This window comes from Cyprinodon tularosa, unplaced genomic scaffold (genome assembly GCF_016077235.1).
Source record: "Cyprinodon tularosa strain WSP-4 unplaced genomic scaffold, ASM1607723v1 ctg726, whole genome shotgun sequence".
Lineage (NCBI taxonomy): Eukaryota > Metazoa > Chordata > Actinopteri > Cyprinodontiformes > Cyprinodontidae > Cyprinodon > Cyprinodon tularosa.
In genome coordinates this window covers 772564-790234 of record NW_024039481.1, presented here as the reverse complement: position 1 = coordinate 790234, position 17671 = coordinate 772564, and positions in this window count along the sequence as shown.

Genomic DNA, 17671 nt, shown 5'->3' with positions numbered 1-17671 from the left:
TACAAAGTGGAAGGTAAATTGATTCAGACCCCCCCCCCCCCCGTCATTGACATTTATGCACTATTTTTGCACGCCACGTATCACTTTACTTGGATTTATCACTTTAGTTGGATATTCACTTCATACATATATATATAACAGAAGAGCTATATGTGTATATATTTTATCTCTTTTTATTCTTATTTTTTATCTTTATTATTTTGTGTAGTTGGATGTTTGTATATATTATATAAAACTGTAACTGGAGCGTGTAACAAAAGTAATTTCCCTCTGGGATTATTAAAGTATTTCTGATTCTGATTCTGATTCTGAAAATCACGGAATTAGACTAGACTAAGACTTAGATCAACTTTATTGACATTAAATATACACAGATCGATCTTTATACATTAAATATATATTTTCTTTCATAGATTCATTCGGAAAACAGGAAAACAACATTTTCATATTTCATTTGATTTAATTTGGGGATACATTCTTTTATACCTTTCAAAAAATTATAATGGCCCATCCTCCGGTTGCCATATAGGCTATAACAGTCAAGTGGAGCGCCCTGCGAGTCAAATATTGAAAGGGATACCCGGTGTGTCATTATGTGACGCACAGGGATACTGACCAAACGTCCAAATGTGACGAGCTGGGAGGGAGAATGTGTTGGAATATTTTCTAAATTGAATATTTCAATACTTGAGTAGATGTTTAAACGAGTAACTTTTAATTGTAGTTTATTAAGTTTTCACTAATAGTATCAAGTACTACTTCGTCCACCACAGTGGAGATAATTTAACTCCAAAGATCGAAATTGGGTGTGTACATGGATGCAAATCAGAATGGAAATCAGAAAAAAACTCCTTTGGATTGAAATTTCTTTCTAAATTCAGATTCAGATTTATTGCACAATATTTCAATCTACAGTAGAAAACCTTAGAAAGCGGCCAGTGAGCTTTAGAACTCGCTCCTTTGCCTCATTAAATGCAAACTTTGACTGGACTCCCCTTTAGGTAAGGATTAAAATATATTACTGCAGAAAAACGTGCTTTGTTTGATGCTAATTAGCTGGTGCAGTTAGCAAGCTTTTCTAATTGATCACACGCACGCGTGCGTGCGTGCGCACGCTCACCCGCTGCCATGGAAACGGAGCACCAGCCATCTTTAATGCTCATTTCTAACCTGAACCTTGGAGATAGAAGTTGCTGCTTTCTGTGGTTTGCTAACCTGCTAAAGATGGGCTTCGCACCAATGGACAACTGGTTCCTGGATCATCTGGAAGGTTTATGTCACTCTTTTACTATGTTAACTAAAAACAAAAATGTTATGTGAAAAATTATTAGTTTGATGTTTTTTCATGGAAGTTGTGACAGCTAGCTTAGCATCTAGCATCTTTGACATCTCAGAGATTAAAAGGTGTTTTGTGTTTTTGCCAGGAATGTTATCAGTGATTTAGTGATTTAAAAAAATATATTTGTGTTTGAGAAAAACACCTTTGTTGAATTTGAGATGAAATGTTTGTAAACTAGATGCACTAGTTCTATGATTTTTTTAAAAATGCCCTGAAAATAAGTTTGCTCTATATAAAAATGTTGGTGAAATTACATTAAATAAATATAAAAAAGACACTTGAAGGACAGTTAACATAATATAAGCTGAACTTTTTTTTTTTTTTTTTGTATTTGATAAAAAAAAATATATAATTTTGAGTGTTTTGGAAGTTGACTGAATTTCTCCTGATAAACAACTGGGAAATAAAAGATAAAGATTCTCAAGTTGTTTAGTTTAGTTAATGTGTATTTAGGAAATGTTAGGTTTATAACCAGTTTTTTTTTTTTTTTTTTGCTTTAAATTGATTTTTATTGGTTGGAAATGGGAGGAATGATAACAGAGATATAATGATGTAAAACAAAAACACCTTTTGGTTTGTGAGAATAATCTTTGATGAATTTAATGCGGAAATGGTTGAAAAAATACAAAAAAAAATGTTTTAGGATAAAACGTTTTTTTATATATATATTTGAACTTGAAAAGGAAGATTTTTTTAAAACATGCAGTGGTAAACATATTGGTTTCCATGGAAACCTTAGTACAGGGCTCGGCAACCTTTAACACGAAAGAGCCATTTGATCCGGTTTCCACGGAAAAGAAAACACTGGGAGCCGCAAATACTTTTTGACATCTAAAATGAATTTATTTATGAACGCATTTATTAAATAGAAAGAAAAAACAACTTCCCTTTCATGCTTCAGTACGTGCAAAACACTTATTAGTGCTTTGACTACCCTTTTGAAGATGGGCTATCATCTTATCTAAAATGAAGATAACACTGTATATATTGCTTTTTTTTTTTTTACCTTTACACTTTTTATAAACAACTAAAGTGTGTTGGTTAAATCCACGAAGTGCTACAGAGAAAATAAAATTTTATCTAAAGAACACATTTTGAATTCTTGAAAAAATTATACAATGTCTGAATGTCTCTTTCAAATAAAATAAAAAGCTGAACTTAAATTATCCATGTAGCAAACAAAAGCAAAAAAAAAAATGCCGTGAGCTGTCAACCTTATATCGCCTTTGGGCTTTCAGAGCTTGTTGCGGAGCCTTGACCTGAATTTCAAAAATAAATTAGGGAAAAAAGAACTGTGTCACTAAACAATGAAAAATAAATATTTGCAAAATATCTGCATAAATATTTATTTAATCTGGTTAATGGGACTTCTGCTCCTGAACCTCTGCGCACAGCGCTGCAAATCGGGGCTGTACGACGTCACTCTCATCTTTACGCAGGAATGTAAGCTGTCATCTATGAGGCGTTAGCAGTGTTTGTTTTTAATGTAGTTCATGGATCACAACAGTATTTCTATTTAGGAATAAAATATTAAAGAACTAACACAAATAAAATACACTTAAATTCGTTTTTTTTTTTTTTTTTTTTTTTTTTTCCCAAGCCACTTAGAGCTGCAGTATAAGGATGAAAGAGCCGCGGGTTGCCGACCCCTGCCTTAGTAGAATGCATTACACAGGATTTTAAGGTGGCATATATTTTTGACTTTAATGGAAGGTCAAAGGTGTTAAAAAATTAGTGATTTTAAAAGTTTCTGGTTGAGGATGAGGACGAGGATGAGGCTAATTACAAGGTTGAGGATGAGGAGGAGGCTGAGTAAGAGGTTGAGGCTGAGAATGAGGAAGATGTTGAGGATGAGGCTGAGGACGAGGATGAGGTTGAGGATGAGGAGGAGGCTGAGGATGAGGAAGAGGTTGAGGATGAGGCTGAGGACGAGGATGAGGAGGCGGCTGAGGAAGAGGATGAGGATGGGGAAGAGGCTGAGGAGGCGGCTGAGGAAGAGGTTGAGGATGAGGAAGAGGTTGAGGATGAGGCTGAGGACAAGGATGAGGTTGAGGATGAGTAGGCAGAGGAAGAGGTTGAGGATGAGGAAGAGGTTGAGGATGAGGCTGAGGACAAGGATGAGGTTGAGGATGAGGAGTAGGCAGAGGAAGAGGTTGAGGATGAGGAAGAGGTTGAGGATGAGGTTGAGGATGAGGAGTAGGCAGAGGAAGAGGTTGAGGATGAGGAAGAGGCTGAGGAAGAGGTTTCAGAGGATCGTTTTTGGTGAGTTTGGTATCAAATCCTTGGAAAACAAGGTGGCGTCTGGCCCCTTCTGTTAGAGAACATGTATGGTCTCCTTAATACAACAATAAACAACTTTAGCTTTTAAAATTATTTTGAAAGGCAACGTATTTCTTGTAATATTAATAAAACCCTAAACATTATAATTTTTTTTTTTTTTTTTTTTTTTGTTTCCTAAAACACTTTAATGTTTGCATTTGACTAAAAATCAGATCCTTTACATTTTTGGGCTGTAAAATGTTTAGAACTTGGCTGAGTTTATTATAAGTGCTGTCATTGTGAGGAAAGCGTAAAGAATAAATGTTTGATTCAATATATTATTTAAACGTGTTTCTGCAGCCCTTGTTTTGATTTTAAGGTGAATGTAAATAATTTAATCTCATCTGTCACCAGAAATAATACAGGTTGTTCACAGAGGACTTTATCAATTTATAGATCTTCAAAACATTTAACGCTGAATGGTTTCTTCTAAACAATTAAAAGTTCTGTATAAGATCCCCTTTCTTAGATTTGTAGAAAAAAAAGAATCTGAATAGTTTGGCATAAAGTTAGCTAATGTCCATTTCTGCTCTGGGCTTCCTATGTGTGTTAATTAAGGTTTTTATTTCTACTCTACGTCTGATAAGCTGAGGTTCTGATTCTGATCATTTTAGATCTGAAATTTAAAGCCTGATGTTTTTAAACCTTTATTTCTGTTAATTAGGATAATTTTCTGCTTATAGTAAATAAACTTCAAAGATTTATGATTATATTACTAAATCACCCAATGAAGCTTTTTTTTCTGATAAAGAAATATATTTAATGGATCAAAACAATTTCTAATTTGGTAGTATAAGTTTAATGCAAAAAATGTTTACTGACAGTTTAAAGTGTCCTCCAATCTGAACTAATCTAGATGCATAGTCTAGGTCAGTAGTTACCAAAGGGGGGTGGGTGCCCCCTAGGGGGAGCTCAGTCTCATTGCAGGAAGCTTGGTAAAAATAAACTAAATAAATTGACCATTTATTAATTGATAATATTCTGAAAATAAATTCCAAACCCTACTAGACAGTAAAATAAATATTTACATAAAAAAAAAAAATTACAATTTAATGGCCTTCTTGTGATTTAAAAGATATCCTCAATGTGATGGTGAAGTCATTAAAATCCTCCTCAGGCTGATACTGAGACAGGAGCACACAATCATATAAGCACATATATACATATTTTTAAATATTTCTGTGTGTATTAATTTTTGTATTATTGTGTCTTTTACAACGATGTCCATTTTTATTTTAAAACTAACCAAACCACTAACATTCTTAATATGTTTTTTTATTGAGTTATTTTAGCTCACAGATCGATGTTCTTATTGATTAAATCTACTTTAACCTGAGAAACTCACACAGGCACATCCAGCAACCTAAAATAAAGCATTTCATTTTTTATTTAACGTTCCTTTATTAACGTTCCTGGTCTAATGATTTCTTTCCCTCACAGTTCCAGTCGCCGCCCTTCCTGACCCGGAGCTCCCGTTCTGGATTCAGGAACTGGGTAATTTTAATTTCAATTTTAATAACCTCATGGGAGGACTGAGGAGAAGGATGAGGAGGTTGAGAGAACTGAACCCCATTGAGGAGGTGGAGGAAGGTTTTGGCTGATGATAATGAGGAGGAGGAGGTACATGCTGAAGCAGTAGTGGTGGAGGAGAATGAGGAGGTGGAGATACAGGATTTTGTGGAGGTAGAGGTTGAGGATGAGGAGGAGGCTGAGGAAGAGGTTGAGGAGGAGGCTGAGGAAGAGGATGAGGACGAGGATGAGGCTGAGGAAGAGGTGGAGGATGAGGAGGAGGCTGAGGAAGAGGATGAGGCTGAGGACGAGGTTGAGGAGGAGGCTGAGGAAGAGGCTGAGGCTGAGGACGAGGATGAGGTTGAGGAGGAGGCTGAGGAAGAGGATGAGGACGAGGATGAGGTTGAGGATGAGGCTGAGGACGAGGATGAGGTTGAGGAAGAGGTGGAGGATGAGGAGGAGGCTGAGGAAGAGGATGAGGACGAGGATGAGGTTGAGGAGGAGGCTGAGGAAGAGGCTGAGGCTGAGGAAGAGGTGGAGGATGAGGAGGAGGCTGAGGAAGAGGATGAGGCTGAGGACGAGGATGAGGTTGAGGAGGAGGCTGAGGAAGAGGATGAGGCTGAGGACGAGGATGAGGTTGAGGATGAGGCTGAGGACGAGGTTGAGGAGGAGGCTGAGGAAGAGGCTGAGGACGAGGTTGAGGATGAGGACAAGGTTGAGGATGAGAAGGAGGCTGAGGACGAGGTTGAGGATGAGGAGAAGGCTGAGGAAGAGGCTGAGGATGAGGTTGAGGATGAGGAGGAGGCTGAGGAAGAGGATGAGGCTGAGGACGAGGATGAGGTTGAGGATGAGGCTGAGGAAGAGGTTGAGGATGAGGAGGAGGCTGAGAAAGAGGTTGAGGATGAGGAGGTGGCTGAGGAAGAGGTTGAGGGTGAGGATGAGGCTGAGGACGAGGATGAGGAGGAGGCTGAGGAAGAGGCTGAGGACGAGGATGAGGACAAGGTTGAGGATGAGGAGGAGGCTGAGGACGAGGTTGAGGATGAGGAGAAGGCTGAGGAAGAGGCTGAGGACGAGGATGAGGACGAGGTTGAGGATGAGGAAGAGGTTGAGGATGAGGAAGAGGTTGAGGATGAGGAAGAGGTTGAGGATGAGGAAGTGGCTGAGGATGAGGCTGAGGATGATAGGTCTTTTTTAGTGAGTCTCTTGAGGTATCTAGTGAGTTCTCCGGATATGACACCACAAGCTCTGAGGAAGAAGACGATGAAGACGATGGCCGTCCTCCGCCTCACCTTCTGTTCACCCAGAGGATTCCCCCTGACTTCAGACTCCCATGGAACCACGAGGAGCCAGAGGATTCTCCGGACTGCCAAGAAGACCGTGCCTCCAGGAGAAGGAGAAGAGAGGAAGAGGATGAAGAGGAGCCCCCTGGGAAGAGGCCTTATGGCGAGAGGCATGTTTGAGAAGAGGGATTTCTGGAAACGACTGGAAACAGTGATTTAAAAGATATCCTCAATGTGATGGTGAAGTCATTAAAATCCTCCTCAGGCTGATACTGAGACAGGAGCACACAATCATATAAGCACATATATACATATTTTTAAATATTTCTGTGTGTATTAATTTTTGTATTATTGTGTCTTTTACAACGATGTCCATTTTTATTTTAAAACTAACCAAACCACTAACATTCTTAATATGTTTTTTTATTGAGTTATTTTAGCTCACAGATCGATGTTCTTATTGATTAAATCTACTTTAACCTGAGAAACTCACACAGGCACATCCAGCAACCTAAAATAAAGCATTTCATTTTTTATTTAACGTTCCTTTATTAACGTTCCTGGTCTAATGATTTCTTTCCCTCACAGTTCCAGTCGCCGCCCTTCCTGACCCGGAGCTCCCGTTCTGGATTCAGGAACTGGGTAATTTTAATTTCAATTTTAATAACCTCATGGGAGGACTGAGGAGAAGGATGAGGAGGTTGAGAGAACTGAACCCCATTGAGGAGGTGGAGGAAGGTTTTGGCTGATGATAATGAGGAGGAGGAGGTACAGGATTTTGTGGAGGTAGAGGTTGAGGATGAGGAGGAGGCTGAGGAAGAGGTTGAGGATGAGGAGGAGGCTGAGGAAGAGGATGAGGACGAGGATGAGGCTGAGGTAGAGGCTGAGGAAGAGGTGGAGGATGAGGAGGAGGCTGAGGATGAGGATGAGGCTGAGGATGAGGAGGAGGCTGAGGAAGAGGCTGAGGACGAGGTTGAGGATGAGGAGGAGGCTGAGGACGAGGTTGAGGATGAGGAGAAGGCTGAGGAAGAGGCTGAGGATGAGGACGAGGTTGAGGATGAGGAAGAGGTTGAGGATGAGGAGGAGGCTGAGGAAGAGGTTGAGGATGAGGAAGTGGCTGAGGATGAGGCTGAGGATGATAGTTCTTTTTTAGTGAGTCTCTTGAGGTATCTAGTGAGTTCTCCGGATATGACACCACAAGCTCTGAGGAAGAAGACGATGAAGACGATGGCCACCCTCCGCCTCACCTTCTGTTCACCCAGAGGATTCCCCCTGACTTCAGACTCCCATGGAACCACGAGGAGCCAGAGGATTCTCCGGACTGCCAAGAAGACCGTGCCTCCAGGAGAAGGAGAAGAGAGGAAGAGGATGAAGAGGAGCCCCCTGGGAAGAGGCCTTATGGCGAGAGGCATGTTTGAGAAGAGGGATTTCTGGAAACGACTGGAAATAGTCACACCTAGATATCATTTAGAGATTGTTTTTATATCTGGCAGGTCTAGGGATGCCTTAGGTAGCGTCTTGCACCCTGGCTTTTCTTTACCCCGCTGCTAGATTTTGTTTTTTAGATGCTAAGGAGTCTGGCAGGTCTAGGGATGCCTTAGGTAGCGTCTTGCACCATGGCTTTTCTTTACCCCGCTGCTAGATTTTGATGTAAGTTTTAGATGTTAAGAATTTCCGTTAGCACAGACATCTGAGGAGATGATAACAACTAATAAAAGGTGTGAAACATGAGAGCTGGTTAAGGCAGAAATAGTCTAACATTCTCTACATCTAATGTGGACATTCTGCTAGATAACAGAAGGAAACCCAAACAGTTTTGACAAGAAGAAACACAGAATGGAGGCAAATGAATAAAAACAAATAAATAAGAAACACAAAAAGTCAGAAATTAAATCCTGGTTAAAAGATCAACCACAAGGAGGCAAACCAATTCAACGAAACAGCTGCTGAGGACAATGGAGGAGGTGAAACTTAAACCCTAAAGGAGAAAAACTGGAAAGAATGGAACAGAGACACAGCTGGTGGTGATCATCAGTTGGTGTGGTCTCTGGGATGTTGGTGAGAAGGTAGAGAGATGACGCTTGGTGGGACTAATTGATTTAGACCAGTTTGAGGCAGAGGACAGGACTGATGTGAGGATTTGGGTTGTGAGAAGCACCGACTGTTAGAAACGGCTTTCAGATGTGACTTGGTCTAGTTCTAGATGTTCCTCTGGTCAGTTAGTTTTCAGGCCTAGTTGGAGGGAAAAGAACCCTCTGCAGAAATACTCTCCATATGATCTAGGCCTGTTCTGACCGCAGTGGATCTCTTCTGTGTTTTTTGAATCCCATGTTGGACCGAGCCTCTCCAAGCTTTGGGCCAATCAGAAGATGCTGATGAGATCTGCAGCGACCGAACCAGAGGAGGATCATCTGGGCTGCTGACCTTCACAAAGAGTGAGAGCATGTTCGGTAAGGAGCAACAATAATCCATCATTTAAATATAAAGTTAACATTTCAGGTGGCCTCACTCAGTTTTTCACGTATGTTCAGACTCTGTGGACGTCCAAAAGCAGGAAGTCCTGTGAGGAACCTGGACATCCAGGGTGGCGAGGAGCTTCCCAGTCCCCACCTGAGGACGGCACAGAGAAAGACTGGAACAGAAAACACACGGAGTAAGACTTTATTAACACGACAAACCCACATCTCAAGCTTCCCTTCCCTGATTAAAAGCTAACAATCATTGAAACACAGAAAGACCAACATCCTGCCCAGATTTAAACCTGGTGACGAGGAAATTCTGTAGATTAATTTCTCTTATTTTTTACAGGGAAAGCAGGTTGAACATGGAAGCAGTGTTCTACACTGCAAAAACCATCTAAAAATGAGAAAAAATGCCTTAAATTAAGTGTATTTACCATTAATATGAGTAAGTAAATAGGATAATTTGCCAATGGAATGAGTATTTTTAGTCTTAAAATAAGATAATTAGATAATATGCACTTGAAATAAGACAATCCAATTGTGTTTTCTTATTTTAAATGTAAAATGTCTTGTTCCATTGGCAAAGTGTCTCAATTACCTCCTTAATTCAAGAAAAAATGCACTTAATTTGAGCAAAAATGACTTATTTAGATTTCCATTTTTTGCAGTGTAGCAGTCGGATCACATTGGAACAGAATCCATCCACGCGTGTTTGGAGGTATGTTGGTTTGACTAGAGAAGCATCACATGCAGATAGGATGGTTTGCTTTCATTTGCTTTCATTTATGAAGGAGCTGAAGCAGAGGATGGAGCACACAGACCTCTAAGGAGGAGAAACATGGCTCCTCTATTTGTCTCTCCAACATTCTGGAGAAAACGTTGACGACCCTACAGCTAAACCATCAGTCTGCTCCACCCAGTAGAAGAAGGTAACGAACCTTTATTTCTTCCAGATGTTCATCAGAGTTGGTGAAGATACTAAAAATAGATCCAGAACAAACAGATACAAAAGCTACAACCATCCCATCAAGGTGGTCTAACCTTTAATCTTTATCTTTCCATCATGAATGGATGTTCTCCTCTATTTGCATCTCTGTAACCAAACCTTTACTAGAACCAGAAGTTCTGACTTTTCCATTAAACCACAGAGAAACAGTTAAGAATATGGGAGAATTTCCCCCTGGTTTATCTCTGAAGGTTTTTTTTTTTAGTACTTATTAAAGCAGAGAAATGACCAACTGAAGACAACAAATGCAGTATTTTCAGGCATTTTCTCCAAGCTTCCGTTGTCTACAGTTATCACTTCTGTTAACTTTAGCTTCTCCCTGTGTGTTTCCCTCTTCTCTTGATTAAAGTTATACCTCTCTAAATGTTTATGTGTTTAAATGTCACAGACTAGCATATTTATTTACTAACTCCTGTTCTTTTTTTTCCAGATAAGGTCATCTGCTCCTTGGACCGGCGCCTCTGTGTCTGTCGGACGTCTGCTGTCTTGTTAAAGACCCGCTCAGCCGCAGTAGATTGGCACTGACATGGAGCTGCTGGAGGTTCCTTCCTGCTTGAAGCTGCTTTCCTCTCAACTGTCACCTCATTGCTCAGGAGGAGGGACTGCAGCAACATTGTCGACTGGATGTGATTGGCTGAGCTTCCTTGGATTGAAGACATTTCTCTGAATAACATGATAAACTGAATTTATCTTCTCCATGTTGTAAATAGGATCTAACTGGATGTTTGTGTTTAGATTTGATTCTGTGTTTGTTTTGACTTCTGTTACATGTTTCTGCATTAAAATTGTCATGTTAATTGCCTTTAGATGACATTTGCTGCAACTTGTTTCTATTTTAGGACTGATTTATATTAAATCCCCTTACTGTTTCTGTTGAAGTATGCTTCCTGTCGTTCTATCTTTACCAGTTATTTCTCACTTTAATAAAGGTTTGATTGCAGTAATTTGAACAGGATCTGTTTGTATTTTCTGGTAAAGTGTCTTTAAATAAGTGGCTGTAAATTGATTCTTTATAAATAAATGAAACTGTAGTGAAATGGAGCAAGAGTCCTAATATTACTATAGTCCAGCGCTTTGGCCGATTGGTGGTTATTATTGTTTCCCTGTTGGGGGGTCTGACCTGACAGATCATGTTAACAGAACAATTGTTCTTGTCACCTTGCAGCGTCAAAACAAATTAGCTTTAAAAAAGGACAGTGAGACGTTCCTACTGCAGTTCTCATTTTATTGACCTTATAGTCAATCTGGTAGTTAAGCAGCAGAGCAGAAGGGACACATCAACACTGAGCCATACAAAGAACAACAAACAATTATGGGAGGATAATTAAAGATTTACTGTTAAAACAGTAAAAAAATCAATGAACTAGGAAGATGACAGGAACTAAATGTTTAATGAACCCAAAAGCAAACAGCTTTGGTTAATTTGAATAAAAATAAAACGTTTTAAGGTGATTTTCTCTTCTTTAAACTATACCTTTATATCTCTACCATACTTGGTCCCTCAGGGTTGCATTGCTCGCTCCTTTTAGCAGACACCAAGTAGTTAATGTTTATGGCTCTATAATCTATCAGAGGAACATGGATTTAAATGGATTGATGACCCTAAACTCACATTTAAACTGGTTTTGGAATAGATAAGGCAGCTTTAAATGAACATCTGGAACCTCGGCCATTGTCCTGTCTGGATGATGATGTTTAAGGCTGCGTTCACACTGCAGGCATTAATGCACAGTTCTGATTTTTTTAGGAAATCTAAACATGGAAGGTAGAGCTGGAGCACATTTGCTATCTTTCATTTCTTTCCCAGCCTCAGCCCGCCATTTGGACCCGGGAGCAAAAATACACATTATACATTTTCTTATTTCAAGTGCATACCTAAATATCACCTGAGTGAAGTTGGCCCCCCGTCCTTCTTCAAAATTAGACAAAATTGGTGTCAAACGTTTGTGCTACGTTTGTGCTGGTTTTGCAGCAAAACTTTTCGTTTGTGCCGCTACCTTTTTTAAGATATAAAGAGATGTTTCTAGAGGTCATCAAAGGTCAACCAGCCCCCCCACTTTCTTCAAATTAGACAAAATTGGTGTCAAACGTTTGTGCTGGTTTGTGCAGCAAAAAAGTTCCTTTGTGCCGCTATCATTTTAAAGACCTTTACATTTTAAAGACCTTTTGACCTTTGCATTTTCATTAATATCTTCAAAGCCAAAGCAGCACAAATGAAAATTTCTGCTGCACAAACCAGCACAGACGTAGCACAAACGTTTGACACTAATTTTGTCCGATTTGAAGAAGGTGGTGGGGCCAACTTCACTCAGGTCTAAAACCCTCATTATAAAGGCAGAAATATTCATTCCATTGATTAATCATCCTATTTACCAACTCAAAATAATACATTTAAATAATTTCATTTTGTTGTTTTTGTTTCATCTTTTGCAGTTTAATGCTGCAGATGGCAAAACTTCTGTTATTACCCCTAATAAAAAACAAAACAAAAGATGGAGCTGTTTACAAATAAAAGATAAAAAAAAAACCCAAAGCAAATAAATATACTCTGTAAGTAAAATAAATAAAGGTGAATGGTGATGGTAAATGTGCTTGAATTAAAGGGTAGGTTGATCCAAAGGTTCTTCCATGTTTTGTTTGCTCCTATAAAAGACGTTGATCTAAAGGGTTTGTTAAAATCTTCACCAGGAACACCAAAGAATGTGGCCTCATGGTGTTTGCAGGTGCATAAACTATGTTTGATATTAATGGTATTAATCTGGTTGTTTTAGTTTGATAATCATTTGGTAGATCATGGTGATTTGGTGATCATTTTGACAGTTTTTGATGAAAAAAAGCTATTTGTAGAAAACAGTCAGGTAAGGAATCAATTCAATTCAATTCAGTTTATTTATATAGCGCCAAATTCACAACACATGTCATCTCAAGGCACTTTACAGTTCAACCAGATCATACAGTCAAATTGATACAAAGTTTTCTATCTAAGGAAAACCAGTTGATTGCATTGACTCATTGACTCAAATACAATCCCCCACACTAAGCATGCTTGTAGCGACAGTGGAGAGGAAAAACTCCCTTTTAACAGGAAGAAACCTCCAGCAGAACCAGGCTCAGTGTGAGCGGCCATCTGCCGAGGCCGACTGGGGTTCAAGGAGACAGAAGCAGAGATACAAAAAGCAGCTGTAAAAGGCGGCCCCGTCCAGGAAACACACAGCCAGGCAGACGAGCTCCAAGGCAGCTCCCATGCCAGAGGACGAAGAGAGCACATCCACTCAGTCACAGTCAGAGAAACAGGACCACACTGGAAAACAGGCCGATCTCCAACATCTATAAACAAGGGTGTTGATAGAAGCAGCACAGCTGATGTTTCTTTCCAGGATGACGTCACAGCCAAACAGGAACAGACGAGGCAAAGCTACTCTGAGGAAAAGCAGAGAGAGCAGAAGGTTAGAGATTGAACTAACAGATTCTGTAGAATAGGAGAACAGAGAGAGAATGAAGCAGAATGATGAAATGGGGGTCCCTATGTCCTCCAAAAGTCTAAGCCTATAGCAGCATAACTATAGAGATCACCTCCACATTTAAGCAGTTTGTTTGATCCAAAGAGAGAGGTCCACATTTCTTTCCTATTTTTTCTAGATTGAAGTTTAATGTCTAAGAATCGGCATCTATATGCTGGCTGAAACTGGTAAAAAACCATATGACCGCCCATGTGCATAATGAGCTACCTAAGACCTACCTATTTATACTGTGAAACACCCACATCCCAAGCTAAAGAAATTAATTAACTAATTAAGTAAATGACTAAACAAATCCTATTCTAAATAACAAATCAAAATAAATAATTCAAATTCTAAAATTTTACTAAAAAATGGAGAAATAGCTCCTACACTCCAGCCCCTAATTGTGCATTAAATCACAATTATATCTCTAACTAAAGGAGCTATTCTAACAACCTCAATAATATAAATTGATGGGAGTAATGGCGTTAGTAACGCTGTTACCTTTTTTTTTAGTAACTAGTAATCAAAATTTTTACTATTACTGTAACTATAACGCAGTTACCATTGCCGACACCCCGTTACTACACGTTACTCGGGTCGCACAATGAACCTTTTTTCATGATAGGACTCGTGCGCGCGTGAAAGAGGGGAGGATGAGATTCCAGATGGAAATACCGGTGTTACGTCGAGCTGCGTTGCCCCATCAGATACGGTTTCCCCTGCATCTCCGCACAGCGCAGGCGGCACGATTCACCACGCAAGCGACAGGAAACGCGCATGCTCGCTAAAGCCGAGTAACAGCCGCCCTGTGCTCGCGAACACCCTGTTAAAAAACTTCACTCCCATGAGTAGAGGTAATGCAGCCTGATGATATTTACACCACATCAGATACCTAAACCCCATGTTAAGAAGAGGGAACGCTATCTGACGGGTTTAGAAGCCCATCAGATAGCGTTCCCCCCATGTTAAGTAGGGTGAACACTATCTGATGGGGTTTATAGGCCCATCGGATACCGTTCCCCCCATGTTAAGAAGAGGGAACGTTATCTGATGGGATTTATAGGCCCGTCAGATAGCGTTCCCCCCATGTTACATGGGGGGAACGCTATCTGACAGGGTTTAGAAGCCCGTCAGATAGCATTCCCCCCTGATGTCATTTACGTTGAGTTGCAATAAATGCAAAACTCTCTGCAGGTTCTTGTCTTTGTCGTCCGCTCTATTCAGCTGGCTTTGGAAACACACGGCGAGAAGGTGGAGGCTGGGTGGTGAGGGTTTACGGGGGCAAGAAATGCAAAAGTAATGCAATAGTTACTTTTACTAGTAACTAGTTACTTTTATTGTGGAGTAACTCAGTTAGTAACTCAGTTACTTTTTGGGAGAAGTAACTAGTAACTATAACTAATTACTTTTTCAAAGTAACGTGCCCAACACTGATTGTTAAAAAGGCCAGCCACGTTGATACAGTTTTGTTGTTCTTTATTGGTTAATTTAGCTGTCAGTCATCCTCACAGCCAGCCAATCGCATTCCAGTTAGAACTTTCTAGGACCGCCCACAGCAACTGCCGTTCGAGTTTACAATCGCAGATCGCTAGATGGTTACACAGACAGCTGTAACGGTAGAAGTTTCTGAAAGAGCTGTGCGTGAATTATAAAGTGGGTAAATAGTTTTAGGACAGTTTTGTGTAATGTTACTGAGGTTTAGTGTAATGTAAAATGAATATATTGATGTACTAACTATAGCCACGTTCTTGCTAGCTAAACTGTTATATTAGCTTACTGTGGTGTTGTGCTAGTCGAGGCTAATGCTAAAAATAGAGTTAAATGAACTTGTTAGCTTCTGTATGTAGCGCCCATTGATGGCATTTTCAGAGCCGTTCTCTCAGTTTATTAATATTATGATAGTTGTAAACTTCTATATATTTTTTCTATCTGCATTTAGATGCATGGCTTGTGTTTATATATGTTAAAACTGGTAGTTGTTAAGTAATCGGCTATGTATATGTTTATTATTTGTTGCAGAACCACACCTAACTGTATTTTGGAAACTTCTTCTACATAAAAATCCAACACTCAACCTTTTGGAATCTGTCTCTTACTGGACAGCTGCAGTGTGTCTGAGTTTTAGCTAATCAGCATTAGTAGAACTGGTGAGGGCTTGCCAGCCAACCGTTCAGGTACGGGTGAGAGCTTCATACAGCTAACCGTATTTTTCACTGATAATATGCTATATTAATACAAAGACATGAATTATTCTTTGTTCTACGTTTTCATAATAATGAACCTGCAAGAAAATAAAGAAAGAAGAGAATAGAAGGAATAGGGATGTCTTTAGTCTGTCGATGCCTCCAGTAGCAGACAGAGCTTTGTCACTGGCCTTTCCAACACACTGGTTTTGGTCTGAAGTTGCTCTGAACGAACGAGGCCTCATGCATCAGCTTTGACTGCCAGGACTCTCCCCATCTGCCAACATCCTCTGGCTGCAGTAGCATCTGCCATCAGGACAATGTCTCCAGGAGAGATTTTCTTTTCCGTTTCATCCACTTTTGTCTTTCCTGCAGTGATTGCAGATACTCAGAGATCCATCTTTTCCAAAATAGTTTAGCCATATACTGTACTTGCTTCCAATGCGCCTGAGGTACAGGTCTTGTTTCTGAAACAGTCCAGGTGGCAGAATGGGTTTCCTCTTTAATGTCAGAATGTGATTTGGTGAGAGGGCTTCTAAATCATGTGGATCCTCAGAGACCAAAGTGTCATGATTTTATCCAAAGATCTCACATGCGGAAAACCAAACAGAGAGACCAGGGGAAGGTTAAACAGGTTTATTATGAACTGGTAGAGAAGGGTCCAGTGCTGCTCTGAACACTGGCGAACCGAGACTGAAAAGTGAACGGGAAGATCCTGCGGTTAGTTCAGGCTCAGAGGGAAATTTGTGTTTTATCTATAACAGGGAATAAAGGCTACAGGACTCACATTTCCAGAAAAAGGTGTCTTTCTTTGAATCCAGTAGGTGTGGGTTGTTCCAGTAATAGACTTGCTCGTTGGAGGGCGGACAGGGTTTAACCAGGTTGAAGTGTTTCCTTGAGGAATGGAGGAGCTGACTGCCACTTAGATTTCCTATGGTACTTGAACGGTTTTGTTGTGGAGATGAATCCCCTGCTCAGTGTGAAGCCCAAACACTCCTTGTGGAAAAGTTGATCCAAACCACCTGTTTGAATCCTCAGCTCAGTTTGATGCTCAGAGAATCCTTCCAGGGGAGAGAAGGTCCAAAACATCCAGTTCGCAGGATGACTTCCTGCCGAGAGGCAAAGACAAAAAACAACAAGGTTAAGACTCAGGTGACAAAAACTCAGTCTGACTCAGCAAAACTAAACTTAGCTAGAGTACCCAAAACTGGCAAACACTCTGGTGTCGAGGTGGTGGCAGTCAGCAGCTTAAGAATCCTCCGGTAATGAGGCAACCATCCGCAGGTATGTGAGAACCAGGCGCCACCTGGTGGTGGATGGAAAACAAACAAAAATACAACCCACACAAATTGGATTCCTAACACAAAGTGTTTGGTCAGTCATTCAAAATGGCTTCAGCCTCACAGAAAACAGGTTGCAGAGTTTCATCATCCACAACCTGTTTTAGAACTGAGGTGAGTACACTCCTGGCTGAACGGTTTAAGCTCTCCCAGATGCCACCTTGATGTGAAGCAGCAGGTATATTGAAATGCCAGTTTATGCCATCCTGAACCAGAGCCTTTTTGATTTAACTCTGGTTTAAGGCAGCCAGACTTTCTTTTAGCTCTCTATTGGCTCCCACAAAATTTGTGCCATTATCTGACCTGATGGAAAAGACTGGACCGCGCCTGCAGATGAATCTTCTGATTGCATTAATGCAAAAATCTGTGTCAAGGGTATGAGCCACCTCCAAATGAATGGCACGACTAGTTGGGCAAGTAAATAATACTCCATAACATTTGAGAAGACTTCTGCCTCTTTTAACATCAATGGGACCAAAATAATCGACATCAACACCTGAAAATGGGGGTTTATCTGGTGCTACCATTTCCTGGGGCAGGTCGGCCATTTTTTGTTCCAGAAGCTTTCCTCTATTTCTTCTGCAGGTGACACAGTCAGACAGGATCTTTCTGGCAGCAGAGTTTGCATTGATTATCCAGTATCTCTGATGGAGCCTGGCCAACATGTGGTTTCTTCCTGCATGACCAAGCAGACGGTGAATGTAGCGCAGAATTAATGTTGCTGCATGCA